Source organism: Triplophysa rosa, linkage group LG5 (genome assembly GCF_024868665.1).
Source record: "Triplophysa rosa linkage group LG5, Trosa_1v2, whole genome shotgun sequence".
Classification (NCBI taxonomy): domain Eukaryota; kingdom Metazoa; phylum Chordata; class Actinopteri; order Cypriniformes; family Nemacheilidae; genus Triplophysa; species Triplophysa rosa.
In genome coordinates this window covers 14,267,730-14,292,443 of record NC_079894.1, presented here as the reverse complement: position 1 = coordinate 14,292,443, position 24,714 = coordinate 14,267,730, and the positions used below count along the sequence as shown (strand labels likewise).

The window sequence follows — 24,714 nt, the reverse complement described above, 5'->3', positions numbered from 1 at the left end:
ATAGAACATCTTTGGGATGTGGTGGAACGGGAGCTTCGTGCCCTGGATGTGCATCCCACAAATCTCCATCAACTGCAAGATGCTATCCTATCAATATGGGCCAACATTTCTAAAGAATGCTTTCAGCACCTTGTTGAATCAATGCCACGTAGAATTAAGGCAGTTCTGAAGGCGAAAGGGGGTCAAACACCGTATTAGTATGGTGTTCCTAATAATCCTTTAGGTGAGTGTACATGTAAGACATTATTAGAAACTGTATGTTGTCTACTTTTACGTGTGTACGCTACAATAACATCAAAGCGTTGTTATTTTGTAAAATAAAGAAAATAAACAGGGCGCGTTATCAGCCGTCTCCAGACCGCTCACACAAGTAATTTCTGAAATGCGTCACTGATCCAAAACTCTGCAAACTTTACTTATCACACAAACATGAAACGTATGTCTAAAGAAAGCTTAAAATGTCTACTTTTAAATGACCCGATTCAAATGGAAATCAAATATTCTGTGTTTATGTGATATCCGTGAAAGACAGGTACAGTTGATACGAGACATTCTTCCAGGTCTGCTCCCGTTTAGTAATCACTAATCACAAGACTTTTAGTCCAAAAATAAGCATATTGTGAGAAATATAGATATACTGAAACACGTTTACTTCATATTTCTTTAGACAGACTGATGAGTTTTAAGCTCCGTTCAACTATTATAAACTCTGTTAAACTCAGTCTGTTTCTTTCACGTGACAGCAGGACTGGTGTCTCCAAGCAGGGTCCTAAAGTACACCCTTATTTCCCACGACACATGCAGACAGATGATTTGCTGATTTGTGTTGCGTTTGTTCCCCTGTCTTCAGTGGCAGAGGAAATGTTTCCAAAAAATAACACAAAGATGTCTATTATTCTAAATGTTCAATAAATAACCATACATAGTTTGTATTTTCTTTGATTATCTAAAAATAACATGAGATAAGAAATGTTTCATTAGAAAAAATACCCCACCTTTAGTTGGGCATATTTAAACTACAAACCTTGTCAGTGATCTACCCGGGCAAAAAACAAAGAAAAATCAACAAAAACAAAATAATCGTTCGATAATTGTAACCAAGAGAAAATGTTCAATTAATCGAAATTTTGATTTTAGGCCAAAACGCCCAGCCCTAATATAAAATGTCATATGAAAACAAATTAAAGCAAATTGTTCAGGCTTGTTCGGTGCAAAATATAACGGAATGCTGCAAAGTAAAAATTAGCCAGTATTTTTGCAACATAGCCTAACTGCAATACAAAAGGCACGGTACAATAATTTTTCAGTAATATGATGTACAAAAATGTGAGTTTAAAAATAAGTTTATAGTTTTTTTAAAACAAAGTTTGAGAAAAGTTTTTTAGCATTTAGATTTTGTAACCATTTCGGAATAAGCTCACGCAGATCGCATGAAAAACCCGTTATAGGGCCTAAAGCATATTGCACATAATGCTGTAAAAACCATAAATAAACACTTAGGTCGGTATATGATCATCATGTTTATATTGTTTACAATGTTTTTGTTGAGAAAAACAAGCACATAAATGTTCAGGTGAAAGTTTGGAGTTATTCTGCTAACAGTGTCTGCACAGAAACTCGTGGGCTTCTCCGCAGCGCAGCACGAGCACGGCAGGTGCACACATTGTTTTAAAGATTGGAAAGCGATCAAGCTTATTAAAATGTTGTGTATTTTCGTGTTAATAGTTTTGATAAAAGTAATTTCAAGTTTAAACTGCGTTTAGAAGCAGACAACGCTATTCTCGCATCTGATCTTAAGTTTGGTGATTAGGACTCTTGCATTCCTCCATGATTTAGCTAAAGACAAATAGTAGGCCTATTTTTTAGTTTTCCATTTACTGACGAACAAAGATTACTCGCTTAACTGTATTTGTTTTCATAGCCAAATTATTCACGATTTATTATCGATGCGTCATCACTAAATGGCTTTTACGGCATTGTTTCTGCCTTTTGTTGTTACTAGGTCCCCTTTCCGGAATCACTTTTCGGATCAATCCGGGATGCATTTGCATTCACACAGAAGGTAATCTGGCAATTTTTTGGAAATTTTCTGGGATCAGCGGTCTGTGTGAATGGGCTTTCTCCTTTTTGCACCGAATTGTCTGCGCTATACGCGATCTACAATAAATCTATCACTCGCATTTAAAATAAAAGCACTCATAACACAACAACACATTAATGAGAAGAGCAACAGCCATAAAGGCTGTGTGCTGCATGAGACAAACAAGTAGGCTAATATAGCCAAAATCATGTCATATATACACTCTTCAATGTAAATGTATGGTGATATGTCGCATTTATAAATCAGGATTTTATCAGCAGTTAAAGTAACAGCTGGTTGGATTAAACACAAGATGTTATTGGGCCGTGTTTAGTCACTATTTCATACTCGTTTTATGTCTGACAACAGAATAGATAATATGTGACCCTGGATCATCTTTTATGCCAAAAATCATTAGGATATTAAGCAAAGATCATGTTCCATAAAGATATTTTGTAAATTTCCTACCATAAATATATAAAAACTTTTGTGAGTGGATGGCCTGCTACAGTGCCTCCGATGAACAAATTCAAAGGCAATTTTCTCAATATTTAGATTTTTTGCACCCTCAGAGTTGTAAACGATTGTATATCCGCCAGATTGTCATATCCTAACAACCCATACATCAATAAAAAAACGTAATTATTCAGCTTTCAGATGATGTAAAAATCAAAATTTTGAATAAAATTGACTAGGGCTGAAACGATTCCTCGAGTAACTCGAGAAATTCGAATACAAAAAATCATCGAGGCAACAAGCTTTGTTTAATCCATTTAACTGCAGTACACACAGAACACTGCGTTTCCTCACGGACCGTTATTACTGACGCACAGCCCGCTAAACTCTGTTCATGTTACAGGGCTCTCAAGTCTTACGCATTCACCATGAGACACACGCATTTTAGTCACGTATTTCTCATGCTAATAAATAAGTGATAGCTTATTGAAATGGTGAACTGCTATTTTACTTAGTTTTAGTCTATTTTGCGAGTGAAACTTGTTGTCCGGCTGCATTGAGTCCATAAAACTAGATGCGGACTAGTGGATGCCGAATCATTTACACATGTCATCTGTCTGTTCTGCGTGTCTGAGTGAATGAACTGCACAGTTTAACGTGCTACACGCGTGATGCTGATGAATTTGTCTGCGTCTGCACGTTATGAGGACATGAACACATGGACTTCATCTCCAGAGTTGCTCTGAGAGTTTATTTCACAAACATTTTATGGTTTGAGTGAAGAAACAGACATACTAAAAAATAAGTGTCTTCAGACAACCTGCCAAAATAAAAGACCGGTTAACTTGGTATTTTATGTGGACAAATATATTACTATTTGATAGTAAAAGAAAAACTTAAACTAATTTAGATAAACTAAATGCAAAGTTAGTTGTTTACCTTTGAAATTATTCTTTCTATTTTTATTAATGTTTCTTATTTATATATTTGTATTATATTGCATTTTGAATGTAATATGGCAATGTAATGTATTAAATGGGTTAACTTTTCACAGATATTAATGTATGCAATTTCAGCAATAAAAAAAATGTTTTTCTAAAAAGGAAACAACTTAGTTGTTTTTTTTAAGAGACCTGTATTATTTTCTCTTGTATATTTAGTATTTCTCTTCAATAAAGAAAAAATATTTATTATCCGAATACCCGATTAATCGATGGAAAATCAGTAGAATACTCGATTACTAAAATAATCGATAGCTGCAGCCCTAAAATTGACCCATAAGACTGGTTTTGATGTCCAAGGTCACATATATGAAAATAGCATTCAGTTGTGTTAAAATACAATATAATGTGATCAGAGAGTAGAAGCTAAACAAATTTCAAGTGCCAAAACTAGACCAAATGCAAACGCGGCGTGATGACAAATATGCTAATTAGTGTGTGATGTCATTAGCGTCTAGTGTTGTCAAAAATATCGATATTTCGATATGTATCGATATTGAAAAATCTGAAACGGTTCCAATACGCATAACCCATGTATCGATACCAGCTGCGTGTTCTCGCTCTCTCTCTTTTTTCCGACAATGAATTGACACACACTGCACGTGAACGCAGTGACAACACAGCCCGCCTCCTCTGACAGACTTGCTCAATGATTTCACCCACTCGTCTCATTCGCTCTGGTTAAACGTTGTTAAAACGACAGCCAGTGCGGAGTCTCTGCTACAGTTCTTGCGTTTAAAGTTTGCGTTTCTGTCTCTAGAAACCATAAAGGCCTATGTGCGCTGATCAATGATTATATGTGAATAAAAGCCCAATTAAAATGTGTTAATCGTATAAATGGATTAACTAACATTAACGAACAATGAATGAGCAATACATTTATAATTATTAATCTCTTTTAAATGTTAGTTAAAAAAATACAACTATTTATGTAAGCTCTGGTCTATTAATATTGACAAATACAACTTTGATTTTAAATAGTAAATGTATTAGTAAAATGAACATTAGATTAACAATTAATAAATAATGTAAAAATATACCTCATTGTCTAGTCTTGTTCAATTTAACTTTTAATAAAAATACAAAATTTAGGGCCTTAATGTTATGGCAGTTTTTTCCCCGTGGTATCGAAAATGGTATCGAATCGATGGTATTCAATCGAAGTTTGAAATTCCAGTATCGTGACAACACGATTAGCATCACAGTCACTCAAAATCCTGTGGGAAACACTGCTATCGATACATTTTTTTTAAAATCATGTCATATACATACAGTATCTCCAAAAGTAAGTGGAAGCGAGCATGGCGAAAAATCTAAGAACGCTTCGAGCTCTCTGAGCTGACGTGCGAGTGTGCTTTGATTTTAAAAATAAGTCAGGGAGTAATAAGTTACATAAAACGCTGTTTGTAGGCTTCGCAAGTTATGACCCAACAAGTCACTTGGCTATTGCGGTGCATTAGACAAACAGTTTAGGCTATTCCAAAAAGTAACAATGACATTTATTGTGCTTTCACGGATGTGACACCAGCACGTTTACAGCACGGATGAACCAGGGGTTTCATACTGCCCATGTGACTTGAGTGACCCACTTTATTCCCCTGTGCTACCCACCTGAGGGGCACGACCCACAGTTTGGGAACCTCTGACCTAAAGGTCCATGCATCGCGCATCATGGCCACTCTGCAGTGGTAAGAGATGTTTCTGCACTTATCCTTACAGAAAACCCCAGGTGGTGCACAGCATGTATTTCTAGCTCTACTTTTAAATTTTTTATTTAAAGTATTGCAATATATAGCAAATGTGTATCATATCTAAATATATAGCTAAAATTTAAGAATTTAGGAAGGCAAACAGCTCTAGAGCACCTTTGGCTACCATTTAAATGTGTTCTATGGTAGTCAGTAATGTCCCAGAAATGTCCGTTGCTAACATTCTTCCAAATATTTTTCTTTGTGTTCAACAGAACAAAACATTCATACATTTCATTTTGGGGTGAAGTATCCCTTTAACACCATTTTCTAGAAAGCTTTGCAATTACATGTAACTACAGCGAGTAGTGGATAGGGTGAGGACATATAAAGTGTGTGTGCGGCCTAACTAATCTCTGCTTTTGTGGTATCTTTCTAGGAAGCCCTAGTCTGGCCATGTGAGCCAGGCTAGCATCAATGCGGCGTTTGTGAAAGAGTGCGCATATGTGTATTTGACAGGTGTGGTTTAAGAGGGGACGCGAGGCGAGAAGATTACTGATCTCTAGTGCAGAGTGGAGGGGACGGGGTGACCCAGGTGTATTCTGAGGTCATTACATAATTCCATTGCTCTAGAGTGACGGCACCAAGCTGTGTCACCCTTGAAGGCAGTGAGACAAGCAAAAAACTGTAAGCAACGAGTGCAACATGCTACACGAGGCTAAGGCTGTGCGATTAATCGAATCGCGATGTGAAACGTTGCGATTCGCAATCACAAAAGGCTACGATGTGAAATAAGCAGCGCGTGTGCTGTGCGCCAGAGCATGCTGCCCTCTATGTGACCATCTTGAGTGAGCACAACTCCGATCTCCGAACACAAGTGATTGAGACAGGTTGAGTACGAGCATTACGTTTAAACGCCTTGTCCGTTTTGGGAGACGAGACACACACAGAGACTTACGATGCGGTTCATTGTTTTAACTGTAATGCACCACAACAGCCAAGTGACTTGCGTGACCACCTTATTCCCCTGTGCTACCCACTTGAGGGGCGAAATCCAGTTTGGGAACCCAAACCTCTGATCTAAAGGTCCATGCATCGCACATCATGGCCACTCTGCAGAGGTAAGGGATGTTTTTACACGTATCCTTACAGAAAACCCCCGGTGGTGCACAGCATGTTGTATTTCTAGCTCTACTTTTTACATTTTCTATTTAAAGTATTGCAATATATCGTGTATCGTATCGAAATACATAGCAATATATTGTATCATGTACCATCTATCGTGATATGTATCGTATCGGGAGGCACTTGCCAATACACAGCCCTACATATCACTGCAATGACTGCGACAGTAGAGCTCATGGTTCATTCAATAACAGATGCCTGTCATTCACATGGCTCTTTTACTCCTCCTCCATCCACTTTATGTGACGTGTGCAATGCTTACTGAAAAGAGCGTGGGCTGGTGTAGTGCACACAATGGCCACTGAAGGCAGCAGAGCAGGACAAATCACATGAGGCTTATGGAGGATGAACTGTCAGGCTAGGGTTTTAAAAAATAGATAAATATGTAATAATCAATCTTTACATATGACATGTACCCTTCAATCTAGTTGTTGTGGAAATAAAAATTCATTAAAAAACATGAATTTATTCCGATGTCATTGGTTTACAATTTGACAAAAAGATTATTAGATATATTTACAATGTCAACTTTTCCCAAAGGACCACCAAACGTATAAACAGTATGACAAGATAACATACTCTCTCACACAGAGGCACTTGCACCTGTGAAACATACTGAATCATAGCCAAAAAAGGTGTTGAACTGCATGCAAGTACACATCTGTGGGCAGCATGAATTGTGCATTGTTTTAGTCCATAAAAACATATGTCAAAATTAACCCATGTCAAAATTGTCAGGCATAAGTAATACTCTTTCTGTGTACAAGTGTGTGAAATGCACAGGAATGAGGTCATGAGCTCTGTGTTTACTCTTCTGAGTTTAACCAGGTCCTTAGAGACACGCCAAGCCAGGTGAGCAGACAGAGACAGTCAGCTGACAGGAAGTTAGAGCGAACGAGACATAAAAGGAGAAAGGCACAAAATGAGGGACATAACACTTCACGTGCAGAAATACTGACAGCCACAGAAGATTATTATCATCTTTTTGGACTTAAAAAAATTATAATTGCGCGTGCTGTGATTTTAGTGCTTTAAAGCAGAGGTAACATGCTATTTCATGCATTCTGACTTCTTTACACTGTTAAACGTGGTGGCTTCTCATGCTTAACATGGTCAACTTGTCAAAAAAACGTTGAGCTTATGATGTAGTTTTTACATTTAGTCATTTAGCAGACGCTTTTATCCAAAGCGACTTACAAATGAGGTAAACAATGGAAGCAATTGGAACAACATAAGGACAACAAAAAGCATAAGCGCATAAAACTGGTCTCATATAGCCCACCACAGTATACAAAGATTTTTTTTTAAGGATAGAAAGAGTAGAAAACAGATAGAAGTCAGAACTTGTCGGTCAGGTGCTGACGGAAAAGATGTGTTTTCAGCCGATCCAGAGAAGGTATGCGAGAGTGATTTTTTCCCTTTTTGGGATGGCACTACAAGATGTCGTTCATTTGCATAGCGTAGGGATCTGGCGGTTACATAAGTCTGCGAGTGAAGATATAGGGATGCCGAACCAGTGCTGGTCTTGTAGGCCCACACTGGCCTATTTCTGTGCTTGATTCACTCCACCAGGGTTCGTACAGGTTTCGGAAAGTTTTTTTCGAACATGGATTCCCGTTTCGTAACAAGGGTTCTTAGTCCCTTATTGGACAATACTCCCAGAAAAGCACGCCCACGCTTCAACCAGCGAGCGAAAGAGCACGCCCACGTGTCAGCCAGCCAGCGTGAGTAAGAGCACGCCCATCAATGCCGCATCACTCGGCTGACGGAAGTTTAGCTGTGTTTGTTTGCTCACTGCATTTCTGTGATAAATGTTATATAACTGGTGGATATAACGTTGGATTTGGAGATCGTTTGAAACTGATAGATGGAGCGGTCTCAGTGCTAAAAGATGCCGGACATGAACCGCAAGTCAAACTAAGTCATATGTCTGTGTTTTGTTGGCAATCAGCGTGTACGTGCATAATGTAAACATGAACTTATAGTGAATTACAACATTTAACAACAGTTATGCAGGGATAATGCGAGGATATATTGTGTGCTTGTGCTGACTGTGTGCTCATGCTGTAGTTACGGACGCCTCCAGGAGGAAATAATTGTACAACCGTATCTGTCTTTTATAAATCTGATCAAACTAAATAGATACAAAGTATGCAATACTACTAATTAATATAAGATTGGCAGAAACCGCGCGTGTTACCTCATCTTTAACATGCTTAGAATGAAAGTCTGTGGTTGCTCAATTGCAGACAGGAGTGACTTTTTAATGGATCATATGCACACCGCAATACATAAAAGTGTGTGTGGGTGTGCTGTAATTGACCTGGGCTGTTGCATCATTTCCTGCTATGTGTTATATGACAGAGGGCTGATTTTGTCAATGTGTAACCTGCTGTAACAATGAGAATGACAGACATAAAGCCTAACTAAAAAAATGTTAATGCTCAATAATTAATCTGCATTAATATCAATTAATTTGTTTAAAGAATTGAAAGCATCTACATCAACACTCCTGCTCCTGAGGTAATAGGTATGCTGAATCTTCATGCTCTCTCATCTCTCTGGCTCTCTCTCTCTGATAGAAGTGCACATCTACAATCCTACAATCCAAAGTACCACATTAAGAGCACTCCGGGAAGGTTTGTCACCACTGACATATGGCCTTGAGATGGGGCACTGTAAGGCGATGCTGGTCCATTTCAAGAGATGGACTGAGAAATGGATTTGGGAGGTGGGCATGGGCGACTCACAGGAAGTGACAGATAGCGTGGTTAAAATAACATCGTGCTGCGAGCTCCTTCCTTCTAACATCATGCGAAGCACCAGAGCTGTCGGTCTTGGCTCTCCAGTCTCTCCAGGCATTTGCAACACCACTCCACAAGAAGCACGCTCACTGCTATTTCAGCACACACAGACACACTTCCTACGAGTTAAAAATAGACACACTTCCCCTGATGGGAACTAAATCCCCCAACCTCTGTGAGCAGTCACCTCTCTGTTCTGACACTCATGCATGTATCTATATCAATAGTCAGAGCTGTTCGGGTTTACCACCTCATTATAAAACATTATCTGAAATCACCACTGTATCAAAATCAAAATCAAAACCAATACAAGATTTGCTGTGGTAAGAATTCGGATCATAAGACAGGTGACATGAAAAGCACAGCAGTGTGTGCAGTCACACATATACATTTACTCTTCTATCGGTATAGGCTTCTATCATTTTTATTATTGCTCATTTGAACTTGGCCAAATACACAGATCTTAAAAAATATATTAGACCACCACCCAAATCATTTTTAGGTTTCTGTAATGGTTAATCCAGTATATGTAATCTCTTTAGTCACAGTGGTTTTAATAATGCTAAAATATAATTGTTGTTATCAATTATATTTACTGTTTTACAGGACAGAAAAAAACAGTAAAGCACTTAATTTTTTATTCAGATGCCCAATAACAGTTACGTACATCACTGAATGCTTATGACACACACAGATGTTTTCTCCTGACTGCTACACTTCTTCAGACTCAGAGACCGTGAAGACGTGCCAAGGACTCAGACAGACAGCCACACACACGCCATCAGCTTACCTCAGCCTAAAACAGCACTGTACAGTTTTTGCGTGACGTGATTTCAGTGAAAAAAGTAGCTCTCGTCGGTCAGATATCTAGGACTGACGTAATTGCTTCCCCGTTTATGAAGAAAACAGTTGACCGCCGTGTGTTTTATAATACGTCTTCTAGACAAACCGCAACCACTATTACGGCCAACAATAATGCTGTGAGCACAGCCTTGGGGATGTTTTTACAATAAAGTAGTCCAGTACTATAAAATCAGGTAGGAGAGTGAATATTGAAGCAGCTTTAGAGGGGGCTACACCATGGGTCAGGTCAAGGCTGCAGACCACACAGGGGGTGCCTGATTCCGGCCAACAAGGACGGCATGCAGACTCAAATGACGGAGTTCCAGGCACTTCAACCCATAGAGTAATAAGATACAGAGCGCTCACCTTCATTCTCCATTTCAACCTCCACCAAGCTCATGATGGATGGGACAGAGTGAGAGCCCTGTGGCATGTGTACAGTACAGTGATACATATACAATAACACACACACATATGCAGACACACAATAGTCCCTGCTGCAAATGCTTGCGCTCTCTCAGCTGAAGTTACCACCTCTCATTCAAAGCCACAACATCACTAAAAAGATTTCCAATTTTTCTTTGTGACACTACCATACATTGCAAGAGTTTACACAACAGTCTTTCAATTATATCAACAGCCCTAAATTGCAGACTGGTACCGATTCGTGGCAAAATTATGGACTGAAGTAGTGTAGTATAATCCAAACACACACCTTTATGATGACCCGAGCACAATGTAGTGTGTGGTCTTACCTGCTGTTCACTCTTTAGGAGTACTGTTGGTCACTTTTGTTTATGGAGAGCGAGTGTGTATGTATGTGTGGGTGTCAATCTTTCACACACAGCACACCAGCAAGCCGTCCGTGCAGTGGCTGGTTTCGCTGGCTGCTATGTCCGTCACACCATCGTACACATCTCCATCCATCAGGATCCAATGTAACTATAAGACAGAGTCAAACACATTCACTGTAATGTCAAGCTGTCTGTGAATTCCATACATTAAAAATCCACAGAGGAGCATTAAGCATAAAATATGTGCTCTGAGATTATATTTCTCAACATTCCTTCAAGACATCTACAGCTCTCTCACTTTTTACTTATGTTTTGCATTAAGTACATCTGGTCAAATGACTGGGTAAAACAGTGGGTGAGTTTGAGAGCATGTGACTGTTAAGAAGTTTTTCCTTTAAAGGGACAGTTCACCCAAATGAAAATTCTGTCATCATTTACTCACTCTCGAGTTGTTCCAAATTTGTGTACATTTCTTTGTTCTTATGAACACAGAGAAATATATTTGGAAGAATGCTTGTAACCAAACACTTCTTGGCCACCATTGACTACCATAGTAGGAAACATTACAATGGTAGCCCAAAGTGCCCCAGAACTGTTTGCTTTCCTACATTCTTCAAAATATCTTCTTTTGTGTTCAAGAGAACAGAGAATTTTAAAAAGCAAATTTTCCTACTATGGTAGTCAATGGTGGCCAAGAAGAGTTTGGTTACAAGTATTCTTCCAAATATCTTGTGTTCATCAGAACAAAGAAATGTATACAGATTTGGAACAACTCGAGGGTGAGTAAATGATGACAGTATTTTCGTTTATGACATGTTTTCAGCATTTCAAATTTGATATAGGTTTCATCCAATGTCTCAAGTTTGCCCTACTCTAAGTCTGGCTTTCTCACTTGAACCCAGAGACCAAAGTTTCACCACCTGCTTCAAGCACAAATGCAATCAATATTTCTTCAGTGGAACAACACTGCAGCTCTTTCTCCAGACGTCAACACCCTCATGTCTCATCACCGCCAGTATGTATTTAAATATATTCCCTGGCAGTGCTGTATAGGGTTCTTGTCCACTCATATGAAAAGTCTGCTCTATGATCAAACAGAGAACTGCTGATTGTACAGTGACTCTACATGTATGAATACACCCACACATAGCTCAGGCCTGCTGAGACTGCACGGACGAAACGCGTACAACAGCGCATGCGCGAGAAAATGTTAAGAGCCCACTAGGTGGCAATACACACATGGAAAGTTTGCGTTGTGCAGTTGTCAAAGAAGCCCGACACAAAAGCAACACGACGAAGCGGAAGAGCCAAAACACTACAACAAAGAGTACTTTTCCACCATCGCGCCGAATCGTTCTCGTTGCTTAATCATTCCACTCCGTGCCGATCCATGCCAGCCGGAACGTAAATGGTTTCATTTTCCACCGCAGGGCTGATAACGGAAATTTTTAGAATGTAAACACAAACGCGTCACGCGCTGCCTCGGTAACACGAGAGACTGAGCTATAACGGCTCTGCGCGCATTCATTAGCACGATTCAGCACAGTTATAGAACCATGCTGAAAATTCCGAGCCGAGAACAGTTTGTAATCGTGTCGTGTCGAACCAGGCTCACGTGGAAACATAACTGTAACCATTTCAGACTGTGCTTAGAATGATTCGGCGCGATGGTGGAAAAGTGCTCAAAGAGTTTGAGTACAATGGAGAACGAATTTGACGAGCGTGTGAGGAGATTCGAAAATAAAGTTCAAGTTTAAGAGAGTATAAAGATGTGTTCAGGGAGGCTAATTTTTATCTCTGTCGCAGTGGTGTAAAGTATTGGAGTAAATGTAATTAGTTACTGTACTTAAGTATCTTTTTGGCTACTTTGTAGTTGTACTGAGTATTAAAGATATTAGCAACTTTTACTCTCTACTTGACTACATTTTTGAACAAGTATATGTACTCTTTACTCCACTACATGTGTAATGACTAATGCAATTACACATTACATTTTGCATGGCACCTATCTTTTTTGCAGCAGTTTATTTTTGCTACAGAAGAATTAATATAGTCATTTAAAGGGCATTGAAGGTACTTCTTGTGAATTTTGCCCTTACTTCTTTATGTGAATACGAGTGCATTATCAGGTAGTTGACAATCGCCGGCTTTGACTTTTTAATTTTACCTAACATTATTTTATTTATCCGTTATATTGAAGAGACCTTTTTGAAGGAGTTTGGTTTACTTTTGAGCACTTGAGCTTAAATGAGACTTAGGGTGTTTGTAATAGTTATGGTGTCGGCCATGATTTGTTGCAATTTTGAGGTGTTCAGTCTTATTATGATTTAAGAAAATAAATGCGATTGCTCTCCTCACGTATCATCTGTTTCTTGTTTTTCACTGACGTGTCTCTTAAGTGTTGAGGACTAGTGCTGCTTTGAGCCTACATTCAGTATGAGTGAAATACTCAAGTACTGTTCAAATCAGATACTCGAAGACTTTTACTGAAGTCGTTTTGGAATTGGTGACTTGTAACTTGTAATGGAGTAATTTTCACTGCAAGGTATCTGTACTTTTACTTAAGTATGGTTTTCAGGTACTCTTTACACCTCTGCTCTGTCGTCTGCAATGGTGGAGCCACACTTCTTCTATCATTAATTTGCAGTGGGCCTGTGAATAACGCAGCTCAGTGCTGCCCCTGACGGTCTGATGGAGTATACATACTCATTTGTACTACGCATGTGTCGAACTCGTCCAACGCGTTAGTGCGTGAGATGGCCACGGAGGTGGAAAGTCAAGTATACCCGCGCCTTAATTTTGTTGTGTGTGAATGTAAGCAGTCTGCTAAGTTGTAAAGCCGAAAGTGAATGAATAACAAAGTTATTGGCTTGGGAAAAAACGATTCAACTCTGAATCACGCGAACGAGTTATCTGTCGTTCTAATTTCAGTTGCAGATCAGATTTGCGTCACTCCGTGTAATGACCGCCTAAGTTCCATTTGCGACAATGCATGCAGTAGACCAATCATAGCAGATTAGACCATCTGACCAATCAGATCAGAGTAGGCTGACAGAAAGGAGAGGATTAGACCGATGAATCGCCGAACGAATCATTTGAGAGTCAGTCAAGAAGTTAGGTAATAATAACTGCCTATTATTAGAAAATGAAAGTGTTTTACACCGTGTATGTACGTAAACTTGTTGTTGGACACTCCATAAACCAAAGTAGGACCTAAAATAAAATCACAAAATATTTACTCTTTAAACATATCATGCAAACATATCACAAATATACAATATATGACCCAGTCCGCGTTTAAACTCAAAACCACAATGTAGGCTGGCTTAAAGGAGACATCAGATGAAAACCCCACTTTTTCTGTGTTTAAGCGCTATAATCGGGTCCCCGGTGCATCTAGCAACCCAGAAAACATGAAAAATAAAAGTTTGTTTTGGTGTGCCTTTCCCTGCAAGCATGTGAGAAATCGAGCCGTTCAGATTTCGCTCCGATTGTGACGTCTAAAGCGGATTTTATTATAATGTTACCGCCCCTTAATCTACACAGTTCCACCCACCGTACTCTGCCATTGTTGTTTTCACAAGCGACAGTGGTGTACGTGACGCCATGGCTAAAGTTCGTGGACAACATGTAATGTAGTCGCTGCACAGAGTACAAAGCTAGGAATAGACAGGAGTGGATTTATTTTATTTTTAGTTGAAATCCATCAGAAACCATAATTAAAAACCTGCTTGTTTGCGCGAATACTTCAAACCGGAGTGCTTTTTCAACCTGGGACAGTACAAGCAGGATTAGCTTCAAAGTTGTTCCTCAAGAGGGATCGAGACTGACTGAACGAGACAAAACTGCTGATGTAAGTAATATTTATCAACAGTCTGAATTGACGTAAATGTACTGTATATATAGGAGGTTAACGTTAGCATATGATAGCGAAGGGAGCTAAGTCAGTCACGGGATAAATAGAACATTCAAAGCCAGTGTTAAACTTACTGTATATAAGTGCAGATGGACACTTGGAGTTTAGCTGTATGAATGTTAATACATTATGTGCGTTAATATGTTTAGCTGCGGCAAGCTGTTTGTTTTGCTAATGAACAGGGGCGAACACTGGGCTTAGTTTCGTTTTAAACGTCTCAAATAATTCGTGTTTAGGCTGAAAAATCTGTCACAGCAAACTAGCTCTCACGTGTGTGTAACGTTATAACTTGTCAATGACAAGCGCTAAAATCCATGTAATTCTGCTGAGATCTGCAGTGGATTCCGTGGATTTTAGGTAAGCATACACGCACAACGTAAGCACATTAGGATGCGCTGTTTGCTGTGACTGATTTTTTTGTCTCCGGAAGAATGATTTGAGACGTTTTAAGACGAAACTAACCGCAGAGGAATTCAGGAAATATAATTTAGCTAAACCATTGCCATGGCAGTACTAAACGTGTGTTGTGTTGACACGCCGGACAGAAGGGGGTGGGGTTCGCTGTAACTCTTTATCAGTTAAAGAGACATGCACCAAAACGGGTTGCTGTGAGCATAGCTGTTTTTGACGAGGCAAGAAGGGTTTTGTTTACACAGCCATTGAGTGTTTTTAAGCAAAATATGTTCCATACTAGGGCTGCAACTAACGATTATTTTGATAATCGATTAGTTGGATGATTATTTTTTTGGTTAATCGATTAATCGGATAAAATGTAATTACATCTTTTGCTTATAATAAGTAAATCAGATATGGGAAAAGTATACACAACTGAACTCATTAGCCTTCTCCCAAAATGTTGTGAATGTCTCCATAATTAACACACCTGGTGAGTTGATTCAGGTGTGTCATATTAGAAGCAACTGACAATAGTCTCTAGTCTCTATAGCGAGGGGAGGGTCGGCCAAGGAAATCATTTTTTTGTGCCATGAAAAGTGAGATATTTGTCATTCAAATGTAGTGAAGTACAGTAAAAAGTAAACAGAAAAAGTAATACTTCAGTACAAATACTCAAAAAGTGTACTTAAGTACAGTACTCAGGTAAATGTACTTCGTTACCCACCTCTGAACTAAATAAACCACCAAATCAGGGTATTTAGCCTATTATGTACTTTGCAAAGTGCAAAAGCCACAAATTGGGTTTTACTAATATAATCTTTAATTTTGTCATTTAAAACACCTCTCCCCTTTAAACTTTAAAACTGTGCGGCTTGAAGAGATGCATGCAGAACACGTCGGACTTTAAAACTGCGCACCTCGCGCTGCACGGAGAGACACGTATGACTTTAAAACTGCGTACCTCGCGCTGCACGGCACATCTAAAACGGTAATTTTAAAAGGGAAGACGCGCTTGATTTGTAACTGCGCAGCTCGCAAGTGACGTCACAGACCAACTAATCGATAATGAAATTCGTTGACAACGAATTTCATTATCAATTATTATCGATTTTATCGATTAGTTGTTGCAGCCCTATTCCATACATTTCATGAAGACCCTAATAAATCATACCAACTTGTTGAAAGTGCTCGTCTGGGGAGACCTTTAAGTATGTATATGTATATGTTTAGCTTCTATGACACATCAGGTGGGTAGTGGCATGTATGGGAGGTGCAGTGGTCAGCGGGTGGAGCCTGTGCCAAGTCACTAGTCAGTGGGAAGTTCAGGAATGCCACCAGACGCCAGGCCCTGAATTGGTCCAATTCACTTAGCCACCAAACCTCCACCTACAGTGAGGAACAGGCAGTACAGACACACCATCTCATTCTACTCTCCAAGCACACAAAGAGCACTTTTGTCCTCAGAGAAATATACACAGTGCTAGATTTCCTCTGCAGCACTGGGTAAAAGCCCTGTTGCGGGGACTGATGTCCGATGACTGACTTTTCCAGCCAAAACACAAACATTATGTAATTAGAGTTTAAGGAAAGGGCTGGGTTTAGGGCGTAGTGGGAGGAAACCGTTTTACCAAACTACCACTGATCTAACCATCACTGTAGAAGATCCTCTAGAGATGGCTCCAGCTTGATAGTGCACACAGCTTCAAGGCAAAAAAACAACAACACTATAACTGGTGTGTGCGCACATTTGAAAACACTGGTGCCACTTACATCATGGCACCAAGATAAGGGCACAGTGCCATGTTGCTCTGTGGTCTTCATTCACTGTACCGCAATAACAACAGTCATTCACTGTGACTGTACCATAAACCTCCATCATCAACTCAGTGACTACATAAGAACTGGAACATTCAATACAATACCATTTCATGACGGACAACCAAATGAAATACAGCAAGTCATTGTTGTTCGCATTTGGCCCACAGCATCACAAATGAGGAGCATGAACTGCATGAATCATAAGGAAGTTAGCCTGAGTGACAGCTTTGCTGATAAGTTAGAAAAACATCACTTTATGTCACATAGACTATTGATATGCAGCCAAACAATGTGAAATAGTTGGTTGACAGAGTGCTCATGTATTTGAAAAATGAATTAGAGGAACTTGAGTAAACACAGTGTGAATGTAGGATTCTGTAACTGTACCATTAACAATAGGGAGTAAAGCACAGGCCTGACTGCTCACAGACTGTGTGGGAAGTCAGACAATTCATTCCCATTTATGAATGCTATCTAAACATTCCGCACTCGTCATCAATGATGAATCATGGGGAGTTGTGCTGAGTAATCCCTGTCATCATTACATGTGTGTTTAGCTACATAACGTCATCTTTTTAGGCGAGGATCCCTTTATTGAAGAGCTACAGTCAAAATTAGAACTAAGTATTTGTTATATCACGCAAGCTCCTTTCTCCAATAAATGTATGGATTTCTCTCCATCTGTTATGGAAAACTACTAAATCAAGACAAAACCTGGATGCCACAACCATTTTCAAACAAAGACCTGGAAAAGTTAAAAATGGGATAACTGGTCAGCACATGCTATACAAGGTGGAGCAGGAGGATTTCAATGCAAAAAAGTCATTTTAGCCAGAAATGACCTATCCAATGTTGCAGTGTCTGCCGCCCACTAAAATGAACACTGGAATTACACAGTCACTCGCATCTGACAAACAGCTTTAACATCCAAAAGACAAAAAACTGACATGTTGTTTAGCTGCAGCACAACACCTACTGACAGATAAAGTGATAGTCACCCTCCAGGGTGTTTCCTGGCTCAAAATGAGGTGGAGGTGTTGCAGCGCGCGTGTAGGCCCACAGTCCCTTTAAGTGGCTTAACAAAACACTTGTATTCAAGTTCTAAAAATTAGATGAAAATGACAACTAATAAGTTCTATAAAACGTTACATTTATTCACCCGAACAGAAAAGCTGAAATTTTTTATATAATCTTTTTATCCTTTTCAACTAACATCAGCCCATAATTAACCAGTCTTACTAAAGAGCAAAGCTCATTCACATCCTACGTTCTCTTGTGGTTCACTGAGAATTCAAGTAATGCCGCAACTGCCGTTACAAATTAAAGTTTGTTTAATGCCCGCAGTGTTTTTTGTGAAGACACTTGACATAATTTTGCCGAGAGTCGGAGGCGGTACAAAGTTTGACTGAGGCGGCCACCTCAAATTTCTCTATGCAGGAAAAACCCTGCCCTCTTATCATTTTAAACCTGTATGACTTTCTTTCTTCTGCATAACACAAAAGAATATATTTTTAAGGATGTTGGTAATCGTACAACGGTGGTAACTTTTCATTTCTATTCAACTGACGCAAAACCAATGTAAGTCAATGCGTACCGCTATTGTTCGGTTACCAACATTCTTCAAAATATCTTCTTTTGTGTTCTGTAGAAGACAGTAGAAGAAGTTCAAAATGACAAGAGGGTGAGAAAATAATGACAGAATTTTCATTTTTTTTTAACTATCACTTTAATGGTCACATGAGAGTATATGAGATATTGGAGAGATAAGGCCACTGTACTAGACATGTCTTGTAAAGAAAATTTAGTCAAAGTCAAAGTCTGCTTTATTGTCAAATCTGCCACATGTACAGTACTACATACATATAGAGGATTGAAATTGCATTACTCTCAGACCCATGTTGCATACAAATAACACTAACAAAGTATACAAATTTATAAAAAAGATACATATAAATACAGATTATTAATTATATATATGTAAAATACAACTTTACAAGCAGGGATAATTAAAAAAAGAAAAGAAAAAGAATATAGGTAATGGCAGATAGAGTGCAAACCAGTGAAATATACAACAGTGCAGATGTGAGGTAGTGCAAAGAGCTTATTAGTCTATTTAAGGTGACAAAGAGAGCAGGCTTTGTTTAACCTGTCAGAAGAGGTAGTTGAAGAGGGGCAGGCCGATGCTGAATGAGGTAGTGAGCAGTCCAATGCTGCATACAGTGACTAGTGCGGGTCAGTGTATGTTGTGGTGGGGGTTTTGGGAGTGGAAGGACCTGTGGATGTGGATTTAGTTAGTTTGCAGGCCTTGCAAATAAACAGCATGTCTTTGTTGCAGAAACGTACACACAAATTAACAAAAAGCAGACGACTGCTGGGGTCCAGTGTGTCAGGCATCTGAACTCAACTGAAATACTGTTTCTTATTAGTTTACATTAAGGGGGTGCCTTTCAAGCAGCAGATACATATACAGTATTCACCCATATTAATCTGTCAATTTGATAAAGGACTATCGTTTAGAGCACTTAAAAATAAAAAAACACTTATGATAAATGTGTGTTCCCATTGTCAATCAGTCAAAAACTTTCATAACCAATCAAAATCTGAAATGACAGAAATCAATGTGTTGCCTCATTATGTGGCCAATAATTGATCTTATTTGCAATACAGCAAGACAACTTTAGAGGCTTTCTACAGCATCGCCTAACAAAAATAAAATGAAACTCTTTTAGATAATAATCATAACAAAAACATAATTGAATATAACCACAACTTGTTAGAGTGAACAGTCTAATAATATTGATGATGTTCCACACAATACATCTGCATTACAAAGACTGCAATTTGAGGTTTTGTTAACTCATTACAAAAGATGTAAGTGTCAGCTACTTAAACCTCAGCCAAATAACAATATTTTTTAGCTTTGTGGTTAGAGAGATAATATTTATGAAATTAGTTCTAAAACATATAAATGTACTTAACTGCCGCCTGTCTCCGATCATGACAAATGAATCCCCTCATCAAGCGAAAACCTTTTATTGGAGAAACTTTGCAGTTAATGAAAACTAAGACTAGCTAAAACCACTGGTATAGGGTACTTTACATCCTAACTGGGATGCAGGAGAAGAAGAAGACGTTTATTTTTATATAGCACCTTTCCACAAGCTCAAGGTTGCTTTACAATGAACACTTTCTGGCAAAAATACATTTTCAAACAAACATACAAATATACAGGACAAGATGCAAGATTATTGACAATACATTTCAAACAAGTATGTTTTCAATTGTGTTTTGAATATGGATAGAGAAGAAGAGTTGCGGGGCGATATGGGTAAAGAATTCCATAATCTGGGGGCATTAACACTAAACGACCTTCCACCTGCAGTGGACAATCTAAATTTGGGGATGCTAAGAAGGCCCAAATCTGATGATCTAAGAGACCGAGTTGGTATATATGGGTGAATTAGGTCTTTGATATAGCCAGGTGCAAGACTGTTCAAAGCCTTAAATGTCAGCAGGAGAATCTTAAACTGAATACGTGAGGAAACAGGCAGCCAGTGAAGACTGTGTAGAAGTGGAGTAATGTGAGCACTGCGCCTGGTCGAGGTAAGAACCCTAGCAGCAGAATTCTGGACATACTGCAGCCTTATAATATGTTTCCCTGGCAGACCGATAAACAGAGCATTGCAATAATCTAGCCGTGATGTAATTAAAGCATGCACTAGGGCAGTGGTTCTCAACTCTGGCCCACGAGATCCATTTTCCTGCCGAGTTTAGTCCCAACTCTGATATAAAACACCTGAACAAGCTAATCAGCGTCTTTAGGAATAGATGCGTTCAATTTAATGCGGCTGGATTTTTTTCCTGTCCCGTCCCAATCCCGTGATTAATAGTGATTTTGTTTCCCATCCCGCAGGATTCCCAAAAAATGTCAGCCTCTAATGTGTATGCGTCGAAGTGCTCTTGTGAACCTCTTTGTTTTGTTTTTCGCACATAAAGTATTGTCGTCACTTCAAAAAAATTAAATTGAGCCACTTTGAGCGGATAGACCAATTTAACGATGTCTTTAGTACTTCTCTGGACCTTGACAACAACTATAATCATACTGTCTATGAGGAGGCCTGGAAATCTCTCGGATGTCACCTAAAATATCTTTATTTGTGTACTGCAAGACGCCAGCAGGTGTTAAAACATGTTGAACACAATTTTGATTTTGAGACAAACTTTTCCTTTAAAGTGCATAAAGTAAGGATTTTCTAAATCTTAACACACCACAATTACACCATGGGCAAAGTTTCATTATTAGGCATGGTGTATTAAATATGCGATGAATGAATCAGAGCCAGAAAAAGTCACATGGATGCATTTAAAACAAATCAAGCACTCATACGTACTGAATTTTAGTCAATAAGCAGCAGTAGAGTACTAAATGCTGTGAAATTGACTGGTCTGAATACTTTACTCCTAAATCACACACTCATGCAAAAGAAAAACGAGAGTCTGGAGAGTAAAATGAAAGTTTCAAAAGAGGACGTGATTCTGACACCTGTAGAAAAATCCAGCTCCTTGTCCATCAAATTCCAGCAGGCTGTTTATACTGTGAGGACCTGGACCTGGCCATAAAAGAAGTCTAGCATGTGGTCAAAATTCTAAAGGGACTGATAGGCTCAGTAGTAAAGGGATTTTGCTGTTAAGTTTGGGCATAGGGCCAGTAGAGGTAAGTGCTCCAATGCTAACAAAGTCTGTCCAACTGCCCAATCTTCTTCTGAGTCAGCAATGTGCTGAAAACACATGTATGGTTTTGGTTATCAGCTTGCTTCCTGAATTTCTCAATCCTCATTTAAAGGCTTATCTGCACACGATGTTTCATTCTTTGCACATCTTTAATAGTTTTGTGATACTTTGAGCCAACCCAATATGAATTCAGTTTCACAATTTACAAAGTTAAAACAAAAATCTTTTACAATATTGATGAATAAAACACAATTATATTTTTTCTAGTTTTTCCTGTAACATTTTAATTTTAGATACCCTGCAAGACTTTCACGGACCACTAGTTGCATATCCTGGGTAAGCATGAGACCAATTATGTCCAATGATTATATTTTGAATGTCTTAGTTCCAGTGAAAATTAGATATCATTCTTACGTCGCTCTAGCTGCATTTCAATTTCTTCATGCCTCTACATGTCTGTTCTGCAAAATCAGCCCCTTGGTTTGTAGGCATCGCAGAACACAAAGCCTCAATCTTCCTCTAGGCGAGAGGATGCGTGTCTTCAGTCAACTCTTTTCTTGAAAAGTAAAAGAGACAAGTGGCAGCGGCTTTTGTGGGCTGGCTTGCCTTTACACGCAGGGATGCTTATCACACCTAGACAGAGATACAAGGCCTAGAGGCAGCACTTATTGAACAACAGCCTTAGCTCCTACACACTCCACACTGGCAATCAAGGCAGCACCCTGAGAGGGCCCTAAAACCGCAAAGCCACTACAAATTAGGGATGCACCGATAAATTTTGGCCGATAACGATAACCAATAATTCTTTAACATTGGAAGCCAGTAACCGATATATGGCCGATATACAGTATCGAAATATTACTATAAAATTCCTGAAATCCTAAAAGACCGAAACAAAAGGCAAAAAGTGGACAACTGCTTTTATTTGAAAACATTCACTGCAGAAAACAAGGTAACCATTAGTTAACTTTTTCCCCCTAAAAATCAAGTACCAAGTCTACTTTACACTAGTTAACAATTCGTTAGCCTTCAAACTTTTCTGGTATATTTTTATTTAATAAACAAATAATAGATGTTCTTCCAGAGCAACCCAGAAAAAAGGTCTCAAGACAGAAAACATTTAGACAGCAGTCGGCTTCAAACTGTATGCTTTTGTTCCTATAATTTACACATTCATAAATATCTACATACTGTACCTACATCAACAATGTTTTGCTAATAACAGTAAGTGAATGATCGCAACAGAAAAATAGTACTGTACTGTATTTTAACAGAAGCTGAAGAAGTTTAACCAGGGGAAATTATTTATTGGCTATAATATATCGGCCTAAATTTGATTATCCGATACCGATAACATTAAAAATGACCATTTATCGGCCGATACCGATATGGCATCCCTACTACAAATACATGGCAAAGTGAACAACTGACTGCAAAGAAGGCCTCAAAGTGTTCATTACGGTGCAAACACACTGAAAGTCTGCAGAAGGAATCTACACCTCTAAGAAACACACCCGTACCTGCAGGCCTGGATGAGTCACGTTGTGCTGCAATAATCCAAATAATGACACTTTTTATACTCATTTCGCAACCCACTCGGACTTACTAGATGCTTCTGCAATCTAGGTTAAGAGCAAAAGCTGCAGTGTGTGTGCACTGAGCTATACAGCAGCCATACATTCTTCATCTGAATCAACCTCTTGTCCTGCAAGACTGTAATTCTGCATTGATCACAAGTGAGTCTTTCTTTTCTTGCTGAAAGTGGATGTAATGAAAATAATAATGGCAATGATGAGACTACTGTGGCTTTTAATGACAAGTTACTGAAGATGCATGGAAATCATGCTTTGCTTCCGAAAGAAGGCAGAGTTTATTTCCCATCCAAGGAAAGTGACGGATGTAGGTGGCTCTTTTGGGGGTCAATTTTAAGCCTGTCATTTAAAAGCCACAAATTGTGAGGCCTCCTCATTCACGTTTAAAGCATTTTTATGTTAACATGTGGATCCTAAAATGAACTTTGTAAATGTAAGACAAGAGTCTTTCAGTGAGGTTCACATTTTCGAACAATAACACTTGACCTCACACATTTTAACGATGTGTATTGTTTTATCCGTGAGGGAGGATGGCTATTTTCAGTAGATAAGAGCAACACACAATTGACTTCACGCACAGGTAACTTAACGTAACGCTAAAACTTTGAGAGCTACAGCTAGGCAGCTTGAGAAAAATCTGAAAACACGTTAATTATCTTCAAAGACTTACTCTTTGAAGTCATGTATATGACTATCAAAAGTCGCCATCAAAAAGGTGTTTTACATCAGTGACATGAAAGGCAAAGTGTAGTGATAATCTGTGACAGTCCTACCTGTCAGACTGACGGTTCTCTCGCGAACGCCAGGTGTCTGGAGATTGAACAAAACTTCAGTTCAAGTCGCTCCTGTGCTTAAACGGCGATGTACAACTGGGTACTTTAACGTGTAAATGGTTCTCGTCATAAAGTTGTCGCTTTACAACCCGTGTCGGTTTGTCGTACATTTCTAGCTCACGATTCTGATGAAGCGCAGCAGCAGAAGCGTCATTACCCAATCTTTCTGCTTGTACACGCTTCTATTGACAACCCACTCTTAAAGAGACACGACACTATTATTATGACTGCAAACCCAAGGCTTCACCACAACTAATATGGATTATTATGAAATAAAAATGTACATAGAAAAGAAAAAGAACACATATCTAATAAAAATGTTTCTGGGAAATGTGTGCATTAAGTGTACTTACATTGGTGTTTAATATAATGTAAGTAGTTTAGTTGTCACTGATTCATGTTTTCTGATACATTTGATAATTAACATTAACTCAATTAGTCATATTTAAAACAGTTTATTTAATAATCATAATTTACAGACGGCATTATAGACAAAAGGATTTGGGGACGTGTATTTTGTATGTTTGATAAAAAAAAATATTAAATGGCAGAAGCATCAGCCTGTTTCTTACGCTAG

General features: G+C 38.8%; 1 protein-coding gene across 1 annotated transcript in view; it reads right to left on the bottom strand.

Moving 5' to 3' along the window:
* tnk2b (tyrosine kinase, non-receptor, 2b) overlaps nt 1-24,330 on the bottom strand; it is a 68,737-nt gene extending 44,407 nt beyond the window's left edge. The window contains exons 1-2 of the mRNA XM_057334060.1: nt 24,078-24,330; nt 10,813-10,999 (exon numbers count right to left, since the gene is read on the bottom strand). The gene's annotated coding sequence lies outside the window, so the exon portion shown is untranslated. The remainder of the gene's footprint in view (nt 1-10,812; nt 11,000-24,077) is intronic.
* Between the last annotated feature and the right edge of the window lie 384 nt (nt 24,331-24,714).